The sequence below is a fragment of the Peromyscus californicus genome, unplaced genomic scaffold (assembly GCF_007827085.1).
Source record: "Peromyscus californicus insignis strain IS unplaced genomic scaffold, ASM782708v3 Scaffold_6__1_contigs__length_162567912, whole genome shotgun sequence".
NCBI lineage: Eukaryota > Metazoa > Chordata > Mammalia > Rodentia > Cricetidae > Peromyscus > Peromyscus californicus.
The window spans coordinates 93907607-93915782 of NW_026294584.1; the positions used below are offsets into that span (position 1 = coordinate 93907607).

The 8176-nt window shown below is 39.8% G+C and overlaps 1 pseudogene; it reads left to right on the plus strand.

Moving 5' to 3' along the window:
- The first annotated feature begins 885 nt into the window (after positions 1–885).
- LOC128099068 (NADH dehydrogenase [ubiquinone] 1 alpha subcomplex subunit 7-like) lies at positions 886–1297 on the plus strand (annotated as a pseudogene).
- Positions 1298–8176: the final 6879 nt, after the last annotated feature.

The window sequence follows — 8176 nt, forward strand, 5'->3', positions numbered from 1 at the left end:
TCTCTGAGAGGCAGGATGAAAAAGAAAGAACTTCTTCACAGAGGCCCTCTAAAGCTTTAAGAAGGTTGGTCTTCAGAATAATTTAGATTGTAGAAATATGAACAGGGACACTTGAAACCATTTGACACTGTGACTTGAAGTCTTAGTTCTAAATATCATCAAAGGTCACGGACATTTGAGGATTTGTTAAATACTAAAAATATGTGTGCTGAAGTAGTAAAAAAAAACCAACTCTGTACCAAGCATAGTTCTATAAGGCAAAATAAATAAGTGAATGACATTCCCGATAGATAATAGTGTCATTGGCTTGATTGAGAGTCTACCTTGCTCACCTCCTCTTCTGTGCTCCCTGCTTTGAACCAGAAAGAGGGAAGGAAAGGGTTCTTTACAGCTGGTTGCTTCCCACCTTCAGTTTAGGACATAGGGATAGCTATGTCAGTCTACTCTGGTACAAATGAAATTGTCTGGGCAAATAAGACCCTGGCTGATGAAGATGATGGATCTTTTTTTGTGTGGGTATCCTCTTTGGCTCAATTCGTGTTATCTCTTTGACAGAAATAACATGGTATCAACCTCCTTTTATAAATGTTTTAGTTAGTGGTTGTTAATATCCTTTTGATTCAGACAGGAGGTATGTCTTAGAATTTTTAATGCTGTTATAAAACACTAGTGGAGGAAAAGGTTTGTTTGTTTGACTTCTAACGCAGAAATTGTGCCTTTTTCTGTTACTTTTTCATTTCTTGCAGTAGCTTCCAAGAACCCTGCCTTGCTTGTCCTGTTGTTTTTTAACTCCAACAAACAAACTTCTTGGGATCTCTCCTGACTCTGTATTAAAATTATTTTATGGGGAAAAAAAAGAACCTGAACCTTCGGAGCGGAAGAAAAATGGCTTCCGCTACTCGCGTCATCCAGCAGCTGCGGAACTGGGCGTCTGGGGACCCAGCCACCTCCTAAGCTCCCTGTGGGCCCCAGTCACAAGCTGTCCAACAATTACTACTGCACGCGTGATGGCCGTCGGGAAGTTGTTCCTCCTTCAATCATCATGTCTTCACAGAAGGCCCTAGTGTCGGGCAAGACAGTTGAGAGCTCAGCTGTGGCAGCCACTAAGAAGGCAGTGACGCCTGCTCCTCCAATAAAGAGGTGGGAGCTGTCCAAGGACCAGCCATACCTGTGACACAGCCCCAGGCTACTTTGCTGGATCCCCAGGGCCACCTGACTACTTTTCCTCCTTGGATTTCCTCTGGGGAGAGCATGACCTAATTTATAACAAATACATAGAACTCACATTAAAAAAAAAAAAAAAAAAAAAAAAGAACCTGAAAAAGAAATCCGATTTCTCCTGTTTCAACCCTTCCATGGCATTTACTTATTTATTGAAAGAGACTTATTAACAAGTGGAAAATGAAAAAAGATTTGATAAAATGGATAGTCCATTTATTTGAAGAGGTAGTCTATTGGGCTTAAATACCCCTGAACCAAAGAAAGAAGGCTATGAAGAAAAGTCTACTTAGGGGGAGGTGTCCAGAGTAAGTATGGTAAGGAAAGCAAGCTTGCTGTGCAGATTTGAATAATGAGTTGATTCTCCTTAGGTAAGCTTCTTAAGTATGTCCCAATTACCCCAGAGTCCTAAACCCACTGTTGTGACCCAAAATCACAGATATGTAGCTTGGCTCTGTGTCCAGACCCTTTTAACCAGGATTGGGCTTTGATCAGCAAGACTGCCCTCATTTGCATAACCATGATCTGCATAGAATTGATTTGCATGGCAAAGAAGCACAAAGGGGATGACTTACAGAGCAGCTAAGGGCAACCTTTTAGAACTACACACTGGTTAATCTGGACCATATTGTTTAAATGGGCATGGATGACAGGCCAGGGAAATATACATAACGAAGCTCACCCAAATGGAAATGCCTGTAGCTCACTGCTCTTTGTTACTGTTCAACCTGCTTTTGTCTTATTCCATAATCAATAAACCATACTGCTAAAAGCTATGAATTCACTCGCTGTCCACCATAACGGCTGAATATCTAATTCACTACCTTTTTCTCTCAGAGCTTCTTGCATGCCTGTAGTTTCTCAAAGAACCTCCTCAAAATAATCTTTATGCTAAAGTGCCAAACTTGATTTATGGTGGCTCAAGCTTATTAAGAAAGGAAGACAGACAGCAGTTCAAGGTCAGCCTGGGCTATAGAGTGAGATCCTGTCTCTAAGGCTCAAAATAAAACATCAATGAGATATATTTTTATGTCTTATAACAATATTTTGAGGTGGTGTGTATTGAGCCCCTCGGTTTTGAAATATAGCAATCTTACATTACAACTTGGTTTTGAAATGTGAATTTACAAGTTTATTTTAAGCCAGCTGCAACTGAAGTCTACGTGTTTATGCAAGCGGCCTCTAATCCTCGCTCTACTGCAGCAGCTATTCTCCAAGAAATAAAAATCTATGGAAAAATATAAAAATAAGTAAGATTTAAGGCTCTCAAATTGTGGCCAGTTAGTGCTTTGTGCAAGCAGCCAAGCAATCTAATGTTAAAGAGCAAGGGACAAGATGGTTTGTGGTGTTTTAAAGCCAAGGTCACATTTGGAACCACTGTCCCATAGTGTGTTTATAAACTGGAGTCATTAAACTGTTTCCTAACAAAACGCAAGAACCTTTTACACAAACAATAAATGGTTTGTTTTCAAAATACAAAGTTTATTTTTGAAGTAAAGGTTTATGTAGCATGAATTCTCTGAGCTTGGAAATGCTTTCAGCTTTGGGAAATTCTTGTTAGAGCCCAAAGTAGCAGCTATAAGCATTGAAGTACCCTCTTGGGTATGACATTACCAGTTTGTTGACTTGATGGCTTAATTTACTTAGATGGCGTTCTTCAAAGTGATTTTGTAGCTTTGGGTAGGAAACTAAAACCAGAGTTACTGAGCCACAAATAAGTGAAATTTACACTCATGAACACTGAAGATTGCTATAATCATTTTCCGGGTGAAAAAAATTTTAACCACTGACATAAAATCAGTTCTTCAAAAGTAGAAGTTTTTCTTTGTGACTTCACAAAAAAAAAAAAAGAAAAAGGAAAAAAGAAAAAGATACAAATACAAAGAAAGAAGAAAGAAAAAACGAAAAGGAACAAAAAGCTGGAGAATAAAGAGCTCAGTTCGTACACAGAACTATAGGCCAATGGTTTAATTAAGGTTATGTTGACTGTCTATTAACAATTGTAATAATTTGCTTCTTTTGAAAGCTTCCTGGAATAATGCAATCATTGCTTTCTCTTCTTAAAAGAAAATAGCTGATTTCTACATTCAAGTATTGTTTTCCAGTGATCTTCTGTGGCATCCATTCAATCACATTGGCTCATCTAGAGTGGGCACTGAGTGCAGGAAGCAGGGAAAAGCTCAGAAGGAAATACTCCTAGTCAGAGTAATTGCTGCTTATTTTGGAGAGGAGTTTAGAGAGAGCCCCGTTCCTTCTAGTACTCTTTGAATGACCTGCCTTGATTGCTTGAAAAAGAGATTATGTAGATAGACATGATGTGGCTCTCAACAGTCTTCACCTCCACCTGTCATGTGCATGCTCCACATAAAGAGTGGCAATAGGAAGACTGTTATTTCACGTGTCCTCATGCCACCTCCCCAAATATAGCCTCACAATTACACCCTTTCTGCAGCCAACAACGTCTGCTGCAAGGCGTATTTACTGTGGCATAGTGTGCCCCGGAATATATAAAAAGACATGGGTGATGCAGACTAGAGGGAGGCTGATGATAGTTATTTGCAGATTGTTTCACTACACTTCCTGTGTTAGCCAGGGCCACACAACTTTATAATGTTTCTGAATTTCACATACCTCCTGCATTCTGTAATGGCCCTCCATTTGTAATACTCTTCCATTTTGGTTAAATACTGATAATTCCTAAAACTACAGTAATTTGCAATTTGAGAACCATAGCAACTTGTTTCCCACAATTCCTGCCAACCCCATCCTTTTAATCTCCCATAAAGGATGGGCATAAGGGCTTTTCCATATTACCTGATAATTTTACACTCCATCACTCCCCATGGTCCCTCCTAATATGCTGTAATCTAGGGCCAAAACAGGAAGACTGTGACTCCTTTTTCTCTCCCCTCTTTTTATCCTCCATAACAATATCTAGTCAATAAGAAGATAATGAACTCTCTGGTTCCTTAAAGATCTTTTTTCCAAAGTTACTTTTGTTGTTGTTTTGTTTGATCTTTTCTCCCTGCCCCTCCCCCCCACCTGTCCGGTTGTCAAGTTGTTTGTTTCCTTATCTGTACATTCATTCTTTTGTAGAACTTACAATTTAAACTCCAGGGAATTAGAAATTATCCCGAATGAAGGGAGTCTGTTTAAAAGTTCTTATGAATGGAGTGACATGACCATTTCCAGAATCCTGTTACCTGATAATGTAATTTTGATAGCAAGTTGCTTATTATACTGTAAGGTAGCTACCTAAACATAAACATAACTGCACAACACTCATCCTGATCAAACTTTGGACCGTGTGAAAAATAAACTCTCACTCTGCTAAAACAAATTCAAGAGGCCAACAAAAGGGAAACAGGATAGAGAAAAGGCAAAAATGTCTGAGTGCTAATTTGGTACAACACAGTAATTATTAAGTCCCTGATCACAAGAATTCCATGCCCCATTTTTTTCTCATAAACTGAACCTCCAGGGAGTACAAGAGAGGCACAGTCTTCATGCTCTTCTAGCATATCTCCCTTCTCAAAATCCTTATTCAGGCTCAGGATGCAAAGCCTTACCTAATGACTATCCTGGGGATTGAGGCTGCCTCTTTCTTTGATGGTGGGCTGAGTCATGCAACTTTTTGAGATTTAGAGCTCTAAACCCAGTAGTTGCCATCTGCCGGCAAGGGAGGAGAGGAGCCTAACAACTCCTGTTTATCTGTGACACTTTGACAAGCTTTAAGTGTGTCTTACACCGAAAATGAACCAAAATGATTTACTTATTACAAATGTCACCCCTTGTGTCTATGCTAGCACATCCATTTTCATGGAGTCAAGAGACTCATAACTTCCCCTCATAAACAATTAAGGTAACGTATTGTGACAAGAGGTTAGGCCTCATAGAGAGACAGAGACAGAGACAGAGACAGAGAGACAAAGACAGAGACAGAGAGACAAAGAGAAACAGAGAGAAAAGATCAAGACTAACATGTGAAAAAAAGTCAGATAGTAGAGGAAGACTAGAAATCTCACAGACCACAGACTATGTTATAATCAGATCATGAGCAAATAAGTCCATAATTTTCAAACATTAGAGAAGGCAGGTGTTATACAAATGACCTATCCAGAGTCACAAAGCATGAGACCTAGAGCTTTTGAGCCTTGAAACTGTCTCAGCTCTCTACCCCACTTCCATTCTCAGAAGTGATTTTTCTCTTCTTCAGTAAACGTCTATATTAATATCACTATCTGTGTGTCACTGGTCCAATTCTTTATCCCAAATACCATAACCTGAAAATGTCAGCTGGTGTCCTCAGGAGTCTCTTCTAAACTTATAGAAACACAAATGGAGGCGTGTAGATAGATCATGGTTTTGTTGAATGCTACTAATAGCAGACTTCTTTCTCCATGGAAAGCATGGGAAATTGGCACATCTCTTTTAAAATATATTCAGTTCTTTTAAATCTTCATTTTATGTGACATTTATGCCAATGGAATGGGACTTTAGTCTAATTTGTTCCTGGGTAGAGGGATGGCATACAAAACTGCCCTAAAGATTATAGGTTCACAAATAAATATTGTTTCTCTCTCCCTAAAGAGTTAATTAAAATGGGCCTGTCAATCATCTAGACAGGAAACTACTACTCAGGAAGGCTTCCTGCTCCAGAAGTGTAAAGAAACATGATATACCTATTAAGAAGTGGAAGAACCAGGCTTAGCTGTCTCCCCCATGGGAGAACTTATACTTTTTGGAGGGGACAAGGGGTGGGGGGCTGTAAGGTAGGGGGAAACTGGAGGAAGGATGAGAGGGGGATTCTGTGGTTGCTATGCAAAATGAAGAAAGAAAGAAAGAAAGAAAGAAAGAAAGAAAAAGAAAGAAAGAAAGAAAGAAAGAAGTGGAAGGAAAAGTTTTCTGACAATGAGATACCCCTCTCCCCTAAAGTCCCTCCCTCCATCCAGTTGCTTACAGACTTGTACTTCTAAGCCTGGGCTCTCATTGAGTTATAACTCACAAAGCATGTCTGGTTTCCTTTCCCACTTCCTTTTATTCTCATAGCAGACAAAATACTGGAGCAACTTGGCCAACAACCCAGGACTCTGACTTCCCCTTTCTCTGAAGGCTCCTCTCCTGCAGCTTCTCACTGACTTCCCTGGCTCCAGAGGTCTGTTTTACCGACCTGTAGCCCGAAAGCTCATCTTTCTTCTTCTCCAGCTCCTGTCTCTCTAGAACTGCCAAGCTTTAAAACACTTTCTTGGGGTCATGTTCTTATTTTTAGTTTTTTTTTTTTTTTTAAGAATTCAAAATTGTCAATGTAAGTTAATAATAAAAACATTTCATATAAATGTTTCAAATAAATTACAAATAAAATCACATTTCAGCACAAATACAATATCACCATACATTTCAGAATATAAGTTGTCCTTAAAACAATATATAGTCTATTGAAAATTACCATCTGCATACAAAAGACTAGAGCTTGGTCTGTTTCAAGGGCTTCTGGCAGTGGGATCAGGATCTATCCCTGGTACATAAACTGGTTTTCTGGAACCCATTACCTGTGGTGGGACGCCTTGCTCACCCTTGATGCAGTGGGGAGGGCCTTGGTCCAGCTTCAGCTGAATGTACCAGGCTTTGTTAAGTCCCCATAAGAGGCCTTACCCTTTTGGAGGAGGGGATGGGGAGCGGATAGAAGGCTGGCGGAGTGGGGGGGAGGGATGAGAGGAGGATCTGAGGTTGGTATGTAAAATGAATAAAAGAAACTTCTTAAATAAATTAAAAAAATTACCATCATCACAGAATAGGAACGTAATTGTTAGCTGCTGAGCAAGGCAGACACCTTGCTGCACACTGTTATATCAATGAACTTGAAAGTGTCCTTTCCTCCTCCTTCCCTCCCTCCCTTCCTCCTTTCCCTTTTTTTTTTCTTTCAGTCAAAATTTAAGGTAAAAGCTGAGCATGTTCAAGTTTCTATTGTCCTTTTGAACTTGGGAACACATAATCCATGACCTTGACTTAAGCATATCCCCAAATGTGTCTGCCAACTTGCCATCTTGAACTATGACCTTAAATTGAGCTTTCCCATGGGTATGTCTAGCCCAAAATGGTGTCCTGCAGGCACACGTACACAAGCTCCCTAAATAAACCTCCAGACTGTGTTTGTTTCGGAAGGGTGGCCTTTGGTGATAGCTCTGCAGTCTTTCTTACCTGCAGCAGTAACAAATCTTTCTCTTTTCATCCTCAGCTGTCCTTATTTTGGCTCGGCATTCACCAAGGTAAGAACTCATTGCATTTGATTACACAATTAATGCAAGAACACAGGAGGAGGCGAGTCCAAAAATGTAAAGAAATCAAAGGGATTATTTAAATAGAAGCAAATTACTTGCAAATTAAGACATTGTAATAGAAAAATGCGAATTATTATTTAAAGAGATGAGTAATCATAAAATGAAACTACGTTCTTTCCAAATATTCTCAGGGTAAAATGTTGATGAGGTTAAGTTTTTTTTTTTTCTTTTTTATTTTTTTTATCTTTCATGTCTCAACTTATTTAATCTTGAAGTATATTTCTTTTTTTATTTATTTTTTGTTTAATTTTTTTATTTTACATACCAACCCCTGCTCCCCCTCCCTTCCCTTCTCCTGCTCCCCACCACCTCCCTCCATGCGGTTCCCATTCCCTCATCATAGTGGGTTTGGCTTCCCTTGAGTAGTCAACACAATCTGGCATGTCAAGTTGGGGCAGGAGCAAGCCCCTTCCCACTGCATCTTGACTGAATAAGGCATTGCTCCATAAGGAATAGACTCTAAAAAGCCATTTAGTGAACCCAGGATAAATCCTGGTCCCATTGCTAGGGGACCCACAAACACATCAAGTCAAGCAACTTTCACCCACATTCCGAGGGCCTAGTTCGGTCCCATGCAGGCTCCCCAGCTGTCAGTCCAGAGTCCATGAGCTTCCACTAGC